Raw genomic sequence first — 15,296 nt, forward strand, 5'->3', positions numbered from 1 at the left:
TCAGTTGAATGAGGATGAAGTTTAGGGGCAACTGCTCGGTGCATCTGTTTTTTTCAGAGTGAGTATTGCTGAATAAGAAAATCCAAGAAATGACATATTGCATTAAGTTTATGTTAGCTTTATTGCAAGAATTTCTGTTTCACTTATATACTTTAAAATGTTCTATTGAGGTGCAATTCTTACCATTAAAACCAAGAAAGAGTAATTGATTATAAATAGAAATTGATTATAAATTGATTATAAACAGAAAGAGCAATTGATTATAAATATTTTTAAGAAACGGATACAGTTTAAGAAATTTAAATTTAAGTAAGAAATTTAAATTTAAGAAAGACTGATACAGATATGACAAGACAGATCAAGTTTAAGAAAAAAGAAATATCACTGTAACCAACACCAAATGATTCACATTGGCCAAACTAGTGAAAATATATAAAAGAGCAAGTTGGTCAAAACACTCAGATAAGGCCATTCAGTGAAAGAAAACAAAACAAAATAAGGCAAACGGGTGATTCTAAATAACTTTGGGGATTTATGTGTTATAATGTGTGAATTTCATGTAGTGAGACTTTGCAAAGTAGATCTATAGCACAGGCCAAAGTTTTAATGTTATTTTGAAAGAACATAAAATCCAGGAAAATTATGTTTCTTAGAATTTTTATTACAATGGAAAGAGGTTAGTTTTATTAGTTATAATTAGATAAAATTTTGTATGAAAATGAATTTCAATCAAAGTAAGTTAATTTGGATTTGAAGGGAAAACCACATTGGGTGGGAAAGGGTATTAAACCCAGACAACTTTTGTATCATTGTGTTTGATAGCTATACTTAACATTTTTCTGTTCACTAAGCACTTTATTTTTTCAATGTTTTATAATATGTGTATACTCATTTTGACATATAAATTTAAAGATTTCACTTATCTTAAATCTTTCAACTTTTCTGGGACTTTATGTGCATGTTGCCCTTGTTACACTGATGCAACTAAATACGACAATAATGTTAAATAGCACTCTATACAATGTTTGCCAAACACACACACACACACCAATACAAAAGGAAAAAAAAAATGTACTTGTTACTTTCATACATGATGCATATTTTGTTTTTCAGTATTCCTTTAGAAGTGTTTACCAAGTATTTACTATGTGCTAAGTATATGGCATAATTGTATGGATGTATTATTAGGACAAATATGAGTTCGGTGTGTTGTGATTCATGGCGTCACAAAGGATCGGACACAACTGAGCGACTGAACTGAACTAATGAGTTTGTTACAAAATATGAAAGAATGTTTAAAAATCCAAAAAACCTCCAGGTTTATCAAAGAGCTATTTTTAAAATGCTTCCATATAATCACTGTATATTTTGTTAAAAAGAAATTAACTATCAAAGAGAAGTGGCATATTTGTTTTATAAAGCAAGTGAATAATGCTATATATAATAAATATTATAAACATAAAATTTCTAACTTTTTAATATGAAATCATAAGAACAAGTATAAAAATACAATTTTACATTAACATTTCTGCTATCTCAAATATTTAAATAGAAGCTATATCAAATGTTTAAATAGAACTAGATTAGATGGATAGACAGATTTCAGTGTTAATATTGATGTATTGATGAAGAAATGCCATTAACAAAATCTCTCTCTCTCTTCCTCTCTTAAGAATGTGGATAAGCCATATGAGATCTTTTTGTATCTTTAGCACCTTTACCTCTGGCAATATTTGGTGACTGTCAATGTTACACACTTACAAATATAGCAATGATATAATTTGAATTCAACTCTTTAATTGAAATGCATTTAATAACTTGGAAATAAAGTGTGAGTATGCTACAATAATAAACTCTCAGCTTTCTGGAAAAGAAACTGTACTGAATGCTTAACTGAAAATACTGAGCACTTTCCAAAAACAAAGGAGGATGTTTTGTTTGTATTAATTTTTTGAAAAATTCCATTACTCATTTTTAGCTTTTGGATTGGTTTGATTGGTGATTTAGGAGAAGGTCTAAGGTAAGCTGTTTAAAAAAGAAGTGTTAACGTTTGAAACAACCTCCTTGGATGAATCACAATGGCTTGCTAGTGAACACACTACATGAAAAACAGAAATTACATGGACACTGAGCCTGAAAAGAAATCACAATCGCTTGTGTATAATTCTTGATTTCATTTTAATATTTACAAAGTCTTCTCATTGTTCTTATTGTTGATTGATTTGATAAGGAATAAATGTTATTAAATCACTTAACTGTCCTAACAGATAAGTGCAGGAAAATTCACCAAAGTATGGATCAGGGCCCTTAGCAACATTCCTTTGGTGAAAAACAAAGATATTCCTCTACTGAAAAATCAGGTTTGAAAACTACAGTTACACTTTTGGGGCTTCCCTAATGGCTTAGTGGTAAAGAATATGCCTACGGTACAGAAGATTTGAGTTCCATCCCGGATGGGGAAGATCCCCTGGGGTAGGGAATGGCTACATAATCCAGTATTCTTGCCTGGAGAATTCCATGGACAGAGGAGCCTGGCAGGCTCCAGTCCATGTTGTCACAGAGTCTGACATGACTGAGCAACTAACCAAGTTACGCTTTTTATTTTCATATCAGACGTTTCTGTAGTCGTTATATAGAACAATGATTTTTTTTTCTGAACATTTTTAAAAGCAGATAAATACTATGGCACATTCTATTTAAACATCTCTTTAACATTTATATATATTTCTTTGATCTAAATCTATTTAGGGAACATCCTAAATGTTAAACTACTCTAGAAACATTTTAATACATCTGTAGAGGAAGGTGCATATTGAAAACAGTTTTAAATGGGGTTCAGTATACACAAATGATCTTACTCTCTTTATTCTGATTAGCAAAGAAAGGCTGCCATCAGCTTTCTCTACTGTCTCCAGACGTGACAGTTCTGTGGTCAGAAACTCATAAAGCACTGGGATCTAGTAAATTTGTTAGACTTCAAGAATGAAAAGAATTGCATAATTTTTATTTCTTAAATAAAATGAAGTCTGATTTAGAATACAGATGTTTTTTGTCTTTGATGTTTGAATGCTCTGAGTAAGCATATTAATGAGATTCAGCTGTATTAGCTCAGGTACATTGGACTTTTATGATCTTGTGAAGTTGAAAGAATAATTGTACTCTTTTATAAATGCTTTTTGTGGATCATCCCTCACCGCCTGCCCCTCCCAAATACTTTAAAGCAAATGTTTTTCTTTCTCAGATGGCATACTCTTTTGAACATAAGCAATAAGAATATTGACAATATTTATTACAAGCCTGAATCGATGAGGAGTTTCCTGCTGAAGAGGAGTTCGGTGGATATACTCAAGTGACTCGGAAAATTTTAAACAAGTAGAAAGGTAGACATATTTTCCATGGTTGGCTGTTTTCCATGCAATGGGCTGTGTTCTTTAAAACACATTCTTGGCCTTTATCGAAAAACCACAGATAGCTATAATTTGGGTAGCTTTTACAGATAATTTATGACTTTTGCACTCAACTTAATGGCCCATAAAAACTCAAACCAGCAGTGTTAGGACATTGCTTTAGCAGTCAAAAGGATTCTGGAGACTTGAGTAGATATTTAGAAAGGGACTTCCTTGTCAAATGGAAATTTTGAATTGTAGTTAGAACATTTGTTGCTTGATACAAATTATCTGTTTCAAAGTCACACCCTGGCTACTCTGGTTCCTGCCAGTGTAGCTAGGAACCCCACAAAAGAGAATTGTTAGTGTGCTTTAGATTATCTCCTCTTCTTAATGTACTGTTATAAGATAATGCAAATTATCAAGTTAGAATATGAATATGGCTCTGTCTGTGGCACATTACTGCAACTGAAACAAATGTATATATTTCAGCTCTGGCAACAGATGCCTGTGATTTTTTTTTCCCCCATGGCTTTTAAACAGTTAACATCACCTGCTGCTGTTTGTGATGAAACCCCACAGGAAATGAATGCCAAAGGTACAAGATGAAAGAGAAAGTAATTTTCTGGGAGGGGAGTAAGAGTAATTTTGCACTGTGAGGTGAAAGGGTGAGAAACCAAAAGACCTGTGAGGAATTACTTATGAAACTGGAAATGAGGGTAAAAGTTGGAGGCAAAGAGAATAAATATAGGAAAGAGAAAAAAGAAGAAAATACCTAAAGCCACAAGAAAGTTAAAAAAATACCTAGAGCCACACAGTCCCTTTAACTGTGTATTGAAATATACATTAGAAGATGGTATTGAGAAAGTCTTTGTTATATGCATAGAAAAATCACAGACCTAATAAAATATTGTCTACCAACTCAATATATGCTTGACAGGTAAAAATATTAGCAGACAGATATATTTAGGTCCTTCCTCACCACTATCCTGGATAATTCTATCAACTTTTTTTCTTTTAGTATTTTTTTTTTTCTTTTCTGGTGAAAAAAATCAGAGAATGGGCAGTGAGGAAGACCAAAAGGGGCAAGAACAAAGATAAAAGTCATCATTTTAAAAAAGGGCGGGAAATTAGAATGTGCATATATGTATGAAGAGAAAACTATAGAACTGATTGTGAACTAAGTTGACAAATGGAAGGAGAAATATTTGTAGGAGCAGTTCAGAGCTGTCAATAGCAAAATGAGATGAGATGGGGAAGCTATGGCTATGTATTTCAAACTAAGAGACTTCAGAAGATATTTAAACGTTGCAATCAGCTGGTGGGTATTGAAACTGTGTTTATTTAACTGTAGCACTGTTTTAGGACTGGATCATGACATAAGTTATATGTGAAGATGTAAACAAAAATAGACATATTAGAGTGACTGTTCTCACCTAAAATCATTGTTAACATGGTTATTTTTCCCTGGTGATTAACAAATATATGCACAATCGATTGTTGCTACCAGTACGAACCAAATAAATCAGTCTATTTCTTTGAAATAACAACAACAACAAAAAGGAATAATGGGAGTAAATCCTTGATAACTCCAAGTTACAATAGTTTAGAACAAGATGGGCTTCCCTTGTGACTCAGACAGTAAAGAATCTGCCTGCAGTGTAAGAGACCTGGGTTGAATCCCTGGGTTGGGAAGATCTCCTGGAGAAGGGACTGGCTACTCATTCAAGTGTTCTTGCCTGAAGGATTTCAGGGACAGAGGAGATAGGTGGGCTACAGTTCAGTTCAGTCGCTCAGTCGTGTCCGACTCTTGGCGACCCCATGAATTGCAGCGTGCCAGGCCTCCCTGTCTATCACCATCTCCCGGAATTCACTCAGACTCACATCCATTGAGTCAGTGATACCATCCAGCCATCTCATCCTCTGTCGTCCCCTTCTCCTCATGCCCCCAATCCCTCCCAGCATCAGAGTCTTTTCCAATGAGTTAACTCTTCGCGTGAGGTGGCCAAAGTGCTGGAGTTTCAGCTTTAGCATCATTCCTTCCAAAGAAATCCCAGGGCTGATCTCCTTCAGAATGGACTGGTTGGATCTCCTTGCTGTCCAAGGGACTCTCAAGAGTCTTTTCCAACACCACAGTTCAAAAGCATCAATTCTTCAGTGCTCGTTTTCTTCACAGTCCAAATTTCACATCCATACATGACCACAGGAAAAACCATAGCCTTGACTAGACAGACCTTTGTTGGCAAAGTAATGCCTCTGCTTTTCAATATGCTATCTAGGTTGATCATAACTTTTCTTCCAAGAAGTAAGTGTCCATGATATATTCTCTAAGGAAAGTCCAAGTAAGCAGACATTTGTAGAGATGAGAAAATAGTTGGCCAAGATGAAACGAAGGCGATAAATAGCTATATGGTTGACATAGTAGTGTCTCTAAGAACATGAGGACAATATTTTGTTGTTCAGTCACTCACTTGTGCCTGAGTGTTTGTGACCCCATAGGCTGTAGTATGCCGGGCTTCTCTGTCCTTCACCATCTCCCAGAGCTTGCTCAAACTCATCGTCATTGAGCTGGTGGTGCCATCCAATCATCTCATCCTCTGTTGTCCCCTCCTGCCTTCATTCTTTCTTAGCGTCATGGTGTTTTCTAATGAGCCAGCTCTTTGCATCAGGTGGCCAAAGTATTGGAATTTCAGCTTCAGCAACAGTCCTTCCAGTGAATATTCAGGACTGATTTCCTTTGGGATGGACTGGTTGGATCTCCTTGTGGTCCAAAGGACTCTCAAGAGTCTTCTCCAACACCACAGTTCAAAAGAAAAATTCTTTTATGCTCAGCCTTCCTTATGATCCAATTCTCGCATCCATACATGTCTACTGGAAAACCCATAGTTTTGACTAGATGAACTTTTGTCAGAAAAGTAATGTCTCTGCTTTCTAATATGCTATCTATGTTAGTCATAGTTTTTCTTCCAAGGAGCAAGTATCTTTTAATTTCATGGCTGTAATCACCATCTGCAGTGATCTTGGAGCCCAAGAAAATAAAGTCTCTCATTGTTTCCCCATCTGTTTGCCATGAAGTGATGGGACCAGATACCTTGATCTTAGTTTTTCAATATTAAGCTTTAAGCCAGCTTTTTCACTCTCTTCTTTCACATTTATCAAGAGGCTCTTTAGTTTCTGTCTTCCTTCTGCCCTAAAGGTGGTGACATGTGCATATCTGAGGTTATTGATATTTATCCCAGCAATCATTATTCCAGCTTGTGCTTCATTCAGCCTGGCATTTCACATGATGTACACTCTGCATAGAAGTTAAATAAACAGGGTGACAATATATCGCCTTGAAGTACTTCTTTCCTAATTTTGAACCAGTATATTTTACCATGTCCAGTTCTAAATGTTGCTTCTTGACCTGCATACAAGTTTCTCAGGAGGCAGGAAGGTGGTCTGGTATTGCCATCTCTTTAAGAATTTTCCACAGTTTATTGTGATCCACACAGTCAAATGCTTTAGTGTAGTCAGTGAATCAGAAGTAGATTTTTTTTTAATTCTCTTGCTCTTTTTATGATCCAGCAGATGTTGGTATTTGAAATATGGTTCCTCTCCCTTTTCTAAATCCAGCTTGAACGTCTGAGATTAGACTTCCTAAGAAGAAAACCTACTCCTTGAAGGATAAAAGTTATGTATGCTGCTGTTGTTGTTCAGTCACCAAGTCATGTCCAACTCTTGCAACCCCATAGACTATAGCCACCAGACTCCTCTATCATTGGAATTTCCCAGGCAAGAATACTGGAGTGGGTTGACATTTTCTTCTCCAGGGATCTTCCTGACCCAGGGATAGAACCTGCATCTCCTGTGTTGGCAAGCAGATTCTTTACCACTGAGCCACCAGGGAGACCCTAAAATTATGCATGCTTATTGATAATTGGTTCAGTCCTGAATTGATAATGCCAGATGGTAATAGATTTTTCTGAAGTTAGTTTGTAAAGAGAAACAGAAGATTCTAGACTACAAAAGGCATGATGAAGGTTAGTCATATTTGTGGAGACCTATAAGTTGCTACCCTGGTGGCTCAGGCGGTAAAAGTGTCTGCCTACAATGTGGGAGACCCATGTTCGATCCCTGGGTTGGGAAGATACCCTGGAAAAGGAAATGGCAACCCACTCCGGTACCCTCGCCTGGAAAATTCCATGGATGGAGGAGCCTGGTAGGCTATAGTCCATGGGGTCGCAAGGAGTCGGACGTGACTGAGAGACTTCACTTTCACTTTCATAAGTTGCTATGTTATCACAGAAAAGAAGAAAGGCCTTCAGGAAGAGCTCAGAAATGTAGCTCAGAAAAATCAAGTTCATTAATGATGAACATATCATTTGCTTCAGTTTTCTACTTGTTGCACAACAGATTTCCACAAACTTAGAAGCTTAGAAGCAAACAAATTTATTAGCTCACAGTTTCCATTGATCAGGAGTCTGGATATGAATTAGCTAGATTAGCAAGTCTAGAATCAGGTGTCAGCTTAGGATTCAATCTCATTTGAGTCTTGGGGCTTTTGTACAGGGCCACTCAGGTTTTGGGATTTCCCAGTGGCTCAGCAGTAAAGAATCTGCCTGCAGTGCCAGAGACACAGGTCTTATCCCTAGGTTGGGAAGATTCCCCTGAAAGAGGGCATGGCAATCCACTTTAATAATCTTGCCTGTAGAATCCTATGGACAGAGAAGCCTGGCAGGTTACAGTCCATTGGGTCACAAAGAGTTGGACATGAATGTAGAGACTGAGCAGAATTCAGGTTTTGACAGAATCTATTCACTTATAGCTACAGTCTTCAGTTGCCAACTATCTTGCTGCCAGTATGCTAGGAGTTTCTCACCCCATGGAAGTTAGACTCAGGTCCAAGACATACAAGTCTCTCACAGAGTCACAGAATGTTTCTTCAAAGCCTGCAGGAGAGTCTCTGTCTTTTAAAAGAGCCAGTTCAACTGTTAAAGACCTACCAATTAGGTCAGATCATCCTAGGTTAGTCTCCCTTTTGCTGCTATTCATTTGTTAAGTCTTGTCTGACTCTTCGTGACCCCATGGACTGCAACATGCTATGCTTCTCTGTCCCTCCCTTTTAATTAACTCAAAATCAATTTATTAGGAAACTTACTCATATATATTTCCCTTGTGGCTCAATCGGTAAAGACTCTGCCTGCAGCGTAGACCTGGGTTTGATCCCTGGTTGGGAAGATCCTCTGGAGAAAGAAATGGCAGCCTACTCCAGTGTGCTTGCCTGTCCATGGAGTTGCAAGAGTCAGATGCTACTTAGCAACTAACCCACTACCACCACTAGTTGTATCTCCAAATTTCCCTTACTTTTACTCTATATTATTGATTAAAAGTATGATAGAGAAGTGCACTCAAGAGAAGTTTTGCAAGGGTATGATTATTGGGTGCCTTTTTAGAATTTTATATATACCATATATACACCATTTATATAGAGATAACTACAATTTAACAACAAAAAAAAGTAAAATATAAGAAAATAAGATTTTGGTAGCAAAAAGTTGTTATTTTGAAGCAAATAAAAGGTATGACCAAACATTTTGCTAGGAATTTAAAAAATCAAAATATTGCACATATTTCTATGTATAAAGTCTGTATATAAAGGGGTAAGAGATGAAACAGGAGCTATCAAACTTCAGAAACAAAAGTAGGGAAAAAAGCACCCTTCTATAGATAGAAACACAAAAAAGAAAGGTTCATGGGAAAATAGACACTAAAAAGCTTGATAAAGAAACATAGCAGATAAAACAAAAATGATGGCAAAACAATAAAAATATTAAAATAAACTATACAAGAGAAAATGATTACAAAAGCAGACAGATAATAAAGAGCCAAGGTTTAAGTCATAGAATACTACCCTCTTAGAAAAATAAAAACGTAAATAAAGAAAAAGAATAGCTACTTTAAAATATAATTATTTTATTTTTTAAAACTGAATATTCATGTTGAAATTAGACATGCATCTATAAAACAGATTGAGGAAACTTTGTATAGAAACACATGATCAAACTTGAAAGACATAATTTTAAGTGTAAAAAATAAGGGACAGAATTTTATATATTATACTCCTATCTTTTGTGAAAGAAGTTCAAGTTGATATATTTTCAGAAGCTAGTATTGTTTTCTACTAAAAGCTTAAAAGCTAACAATGTTTGTCTTTGTGGTAGAGTAAGATTAGGAAAGGATTTCAGGATTTTTAATACAAACCTTTTAAATATATACTTTTTAAATCTATTTTTATTTTTAAACCATATGACTGCAAACATTACTGCTATATCTGATTCTGATTCTGATTCTGATGCTCATTCAATCTCTTCACACTGTTTTCAGTTCAGTTCAGTTCAGTTGCTCAGTCATGTCTGACTCTTTGTGACCCCATGGACTGCAGCATGTCAGGCTTCCCTATCCATCACCAACTCCTGGATCTTTCTCAAATTCATGTCCATTGAGTTGGTGATGCCATCCAACAACCTCATCCTCTGTCATCCCCTTTTCCTCCCACCTTCAATCTTTCCTAGCATTAGGGTATTTTTCTAATAAGTCAGTTCTTCACATCAGGTGGCCAAAGTATTGGAGTGTCAGCTTTAGCATCAGTCCTTCCAATGAATATTTAGGACTGATTTCCTTTAGGATGGACTGGGTGGATCTCCTTACAGTCCAAGAGACTCTCAAGAGTCTTCTCCAACACCACAGTTTAAAAGCATCTATTCTTTGGCATTCAACTTTCTTTATAGTCCAAATCTCACATCTATACATGACTACTAGAAAAACCATAGCTTTGCCTAGATGGACCTTTGTTGGTAAAGTAATGCCTCTGCTTTTTAATATGCTGTCTAGGTTTGTCATAACTTTTCTTCCAAGGAGCAAGCACCTTTTACCCTCATGGCTGCAGTTACTATCTGCAGTGATTTGGGAGCCCCCCAAAATAACAGTCTCTCACTGTTTCCATTGTTTCCCCATCTATTTGCCATGAATTCGTGGGATCAGATGCCATGATCTTAGTTTTCTGAATGTTGAGTTTTAAGCAACTTTTTCACTCTCCACTTTCTTCACTTTCTGCCATCAGTTCAGTTCAGTTCAGTCACTCAGTCATGCCCAACTCTTTGCAACCCCATGAATTGTAGCATGCCAGGCCTCCCTGTCCCTCACCAACTCCCAGAGTTCACTCAGACCCACGTCCATCGAGTCAGTGATGCCATCCAGTCGTCTCATCCTCTGTCATCCCCTTCTCCTTCTGTCCCCAACCCCTCCCAGCATGAGTCTTTTCCAATGAGTCAAGTCTTCGCATGAAGTGGCCAAAGTACTATAGTTTCAGCTTTAGCATCATTCCCTCCAAGGAAATCCAAGGGCTGATTTCCTTCAGAATGGACTGGTTGGATCTCCTTGCAGTCCAAGGGACTCTCACGAGTCTTCTCCAACACCACAGTTCAAAAGCATCAATTCTTCAGCACTCAGTTTTCTTCACAGTCCAACTTTCACATCCATACATGTCCACAGGAAAAACCATAGCCTTGACTTAGACTTTCTGCCATAAGGTGATGTTATCTGCATATCTGAGGTTATTGATATTTCTCCCAGCAATCTTGATACCAGTTTGTGCCTCATCCAGCACAGCATTTCACATGATGTACTCTATGTATAATTTAAATAAGCAGGGTGACAATATACAGCCTTGATGTACTCCTTTTCCTATTTGGAACCAGTCTGTTGTTCCGTGTCTAATTCTAACCGTTGCCCCTGACATGCATACAGATTTCTCAAGAGGCAGGTCAGGTGGCCTGGTATTCTCATCTCTTTAAGAATTTTCCAGTTTGTTGTGATTCATATTTTTTTGAGCTCCAAAATCACTGCAGATGGTGACTGCAGCTATTAAATTAAAAGACACTTACTCCTTGGAAGGAGTTATGACCAACATAGATAGCATATTCAAAAGCAGAGACATTACTTTGCCAACAAAGGTCCGTCTAGTCAAGCTATGGTTTTTCCAGTGGTCATGTATGGATGTGAAAGTTGGACTCTGAAGAAAGATGAGCACCAAAGAATTGATGCTTTTGAACTGTGGTGTTGTAGAAGACTCTTGGAGTCCCTTGGACTGCAAGGAGATCCAACCAGTCCATTCTAAAGGAGATAAGTCCTGGGTGTTCTTTGGAAGGACTGATGCTAAAGCTGAAACTCCAATCCTTTGGCCACTTTATGTGAAGAGTTGACTCATTGGAAAAGATTTTGATGCTGGGAGGGATTGGGTGCAGGAGGAGAAGGGGACGACAGAAGATGAGATGGCTGGGCGGCATCACCGACTTGATGGACATGAGTTTGGTTGAACCCCAGGAGTTGGTGATGGACAGGGAGCCTGGCATGCTGCAGTTCATGGGGTTGCAAAGAGTCGGACACGACTGAACGACTGAACTGAACTGAACACAGTCAAAGATTTTGTTGTAGCCAATAAAGCAAAGTAGATCATTCTGATTCTGATGCTTGTCCAATCTCTTCAAACTGTATATTTTTGTCTTTTATTATGCCTTATAGTTTTTCTTAAAAATGGACATGATGTAATATATAAAAAGAACTGTGGTAGACGGGCCTTTAATACGTGATAGGGTGTGGTGGCAGGAGAAGCATCTTACTGCCTGATGATAAGTTCTTAGTCTTATACTGATCTTTTTTTGGATTGTGAAGTTCATCAGTTCTTCTCAATTCCCCCTTACCCTCCCTTCCGTGGACAGAATAACTTGAAATGGGTATATTCTCTGGGGTCCGGTCGGCTCTAATGAGACCCCAGCAGGTTAGGTTCTGCTGAAATAGTTTCTCCTGAAGGCAGACTTGTTTTCTAAAACAGAGTGTTGTACATTTCACACTGGTTTCTTTCTCCTTCCCCTATCCATCTGGGGAAGGAGAAAGGAGAAATCTTTCTCCAGTATTCAGTTGAGTTCCTGAACAGAAAACTCACAAAAATACCAGTACTTACTCCATCCCTCACCACAACCTTCCTGCCCAGTGACTGGACTGTCTAGAGTGTTTTGACTTATAGACCTTTCCCCCTGAGCTTCCAGCAATTTATCAATCACAATTCAGTTTTTCTCATCCAGGCAGGGCTTTGTTTCCACATAAATTCCTGCTTGTGAGTTACTTCTTTAGTAAGTTGTGATTCTCTGTATCTGCTTGTCTTTGCAATTTGGGGGCAGTGTTTTGCCATGAGACCTCACTTCTCTGAAGAATGTAAGAAGAGTTTTTGATTTTTCAATATGTTTAGCTTTTATTTGTGGTTAGGAGGGAGCAGCAACTTCTAAGCTCCTTAAATGCTGGTCTGTAAACTGCAAGTCCATCCCAATCTTTTTCAATTATTTGTTCTTTTATATTTATTTTCCTACACAAAAATAAAAGGATATATACATATTTCTTGAATATATGCACAAAATAAATACAAGAGTATACTTTAAGGGCAATGTTTCCTCTGTTTGTCTCCCTTATTGCCTATTAAATGTCAAAACTAATGGCATCTTAAAATATTCCTTTTTAAAGGTGTTCTCTCAAGGTTTTAGAAATTCATGGTGATCAATTTTTTTTCATTATTGTTAGTCGGGATGTTGAAACATGCAATGTAACATGAAAATATATTCATATTTTATAATATTGCTATAGTCTTTAAGCTTTAAAATATGAAATATTGAAACTTATTTTTCATGTGATTCCATTGATTAAAAAGCAAAATTTGTGATGTACCTATACTTGCATGTATTGCTTAATTATGTATATTCCTAACAGGAAAGTATGTCCTTAATGATTGGTTTTGTAAGAGAATCAGATCAGCCACTTAAAATATTATGTGTCTAATGAGAAGAAATTTCCCCAGATTAATACTGACTCTATATTTCAAACTTTGTTCTTTATTTTTGCACAGTTGCTAAACATGCTTTCAGTAACAGAGCCCAAAGGACACATTCATACTGACATGTAGCATCTATCCTTGCATATTTGGGCCATGACATCAAATAGATTAGTGCAGTGGGTAGGGGGATTTTCCTATACTGGGATAATTATTGTTAACTGATTAGCAGAAGTGACTAAAAACTGCATAAACGTGCCCTATTAAACCAAAATAAAATGTTGTCCCTAATAAAATCAACTAGGTCTCAAAAACATGACTATGCTTCCCCTTGACTATCAAAATTCACTTAAAGGAAGAAAGGTATAATTTAGAAGAATTTGCATGTAAGAGGACCTTCAGCCTAAGCTTCATTAGCTTGGCTGTGAATTAGCTTCTTAGATAGAAACACTATAATACTCCCAAAAGTGGTTAGACTCATAAGGAAAGCTTCAGTGAAGACTTACTTCCAGGAATTTGATTCTTTTTGCTGTCAAGCACAGCAAACATTAGCAAACTCTGGGACAAAGAGGCCCCAAATTAGGAAAGTAAAGATTTGTCTTTCTTAGGAGATCAAGAGAGAGGGTTCTGGGAAGCAGAGATAAAATAGGTATATTTTCTTACTTTAAAAAAATTTCTTGTAGAGTGAGAATGAAAGAAATAAATATATTAATAATTTTGTTCAAGTTATCATAAACATTTTACAGATTAAGAGGATAGTCTGAAGTTCAAAGACATTGAACTCATGTATGTAAGACTGCAAAGTTACTCTGTTTCAGAACATAAACTAGAACTCAGTCTGTTGTCATGAGCCCCTGAGCTTTTGTTCACTACACCTCACTGTCTTTTCATCACTTTAAAAGCCACTTCTTCCCACAAATGGCTTCCTATATCTGTCCCATGGATGTGTGTCCAAGGGGATATAATGTAAAGAAAGTTCTGAAACTTGAAAATATATCTGCTCCTTATTTCTGTTCCAAAAGGTATACCATTATTTATATTGAACTTAACCATATAAAATTGCAGCACTAATAGTCAAAAATTGGTCAGGAATAGTCATTTTCACATAATTCAGTCATATAGAGATTTTTTATTTCTGTGGCATAGTCAAACTTTTTCTATGTACTTGGGCTTCTTGCCTTTTACCATTTCCATCAGTTTAGCACATTGTATTTATATGCCAAAACAGATTAAATATAGGCAGTTTCATATTGTTCAATCTAACATTTCAGAGCTTTAGAATGGTATAGCACATTCTCTTTTGTTGTAAATTTAGCACTTTAGAATTTGAAGATTCATGATTGATGCATGAAGTAAACTGTAAGATTTTTCAAAGATCCTAAAAGGCTTGATGGCATTACCGACTCAATGCAGATGAGTTTGGGAGAACTCTGGGAGTTGGTGATGGACAGGAAGGACTGGCGTACTGCGATTCATGGATTCGCAAAGCGTCGGACATGGACTGAGGGACTGAACTGAACTGAAATAATTTTGAAATTATTAGATGAGTACCAGTTTATTCAAGTGGTAAAAAATTAAACTATCTGATTTCTCTTCTTTGGAAGTATTTCACTTGGAGGGGTAGTAATAATTTATTTGCTTTTAAAAACTTTCTATCTAGCCTATATTTTGATGTTAGTATATTCAAATTTGGAAGAGTATTCATTGCAGTATGTTATATCTATCTAATAAAACTAAAATATAGTTTTGATACATTATGATATCCATTTGCCAAACTAAGGAACATAACATGGTTTGCTTTCTTTTGTAGGTATAGAAAGCTATTTTTCTTTAAATAGCCAACATACCATATATACATATAAGCACGTATGCCACTGAATTTGATCTACAAAGATGACGGTTTCATGTATAAATTGTTCAATCTAGCGTGTATTTTTGCTTAACAATTTTAATTATATATTTATTTTAGAAGATTATATATACACATATATTATAAAACACTATCTTTAATTTTATAAAGTAATGGGGAAATGTATGACCTTTTCTAAAAT

This window comes from Capra hircus, chromosome 14 (genome assembly GCF_001704415.2).
Source record: "Capra hircus breed San Clemente chromosome 14, ASM170441v1, whole genome shotgun sequence".
Classification (NCBI taxonomy): Eukaryota; Metazoa; Chordata; class Mammalia; order Artiodactyla; family Bovidae; genus Capra; species Capra hircus.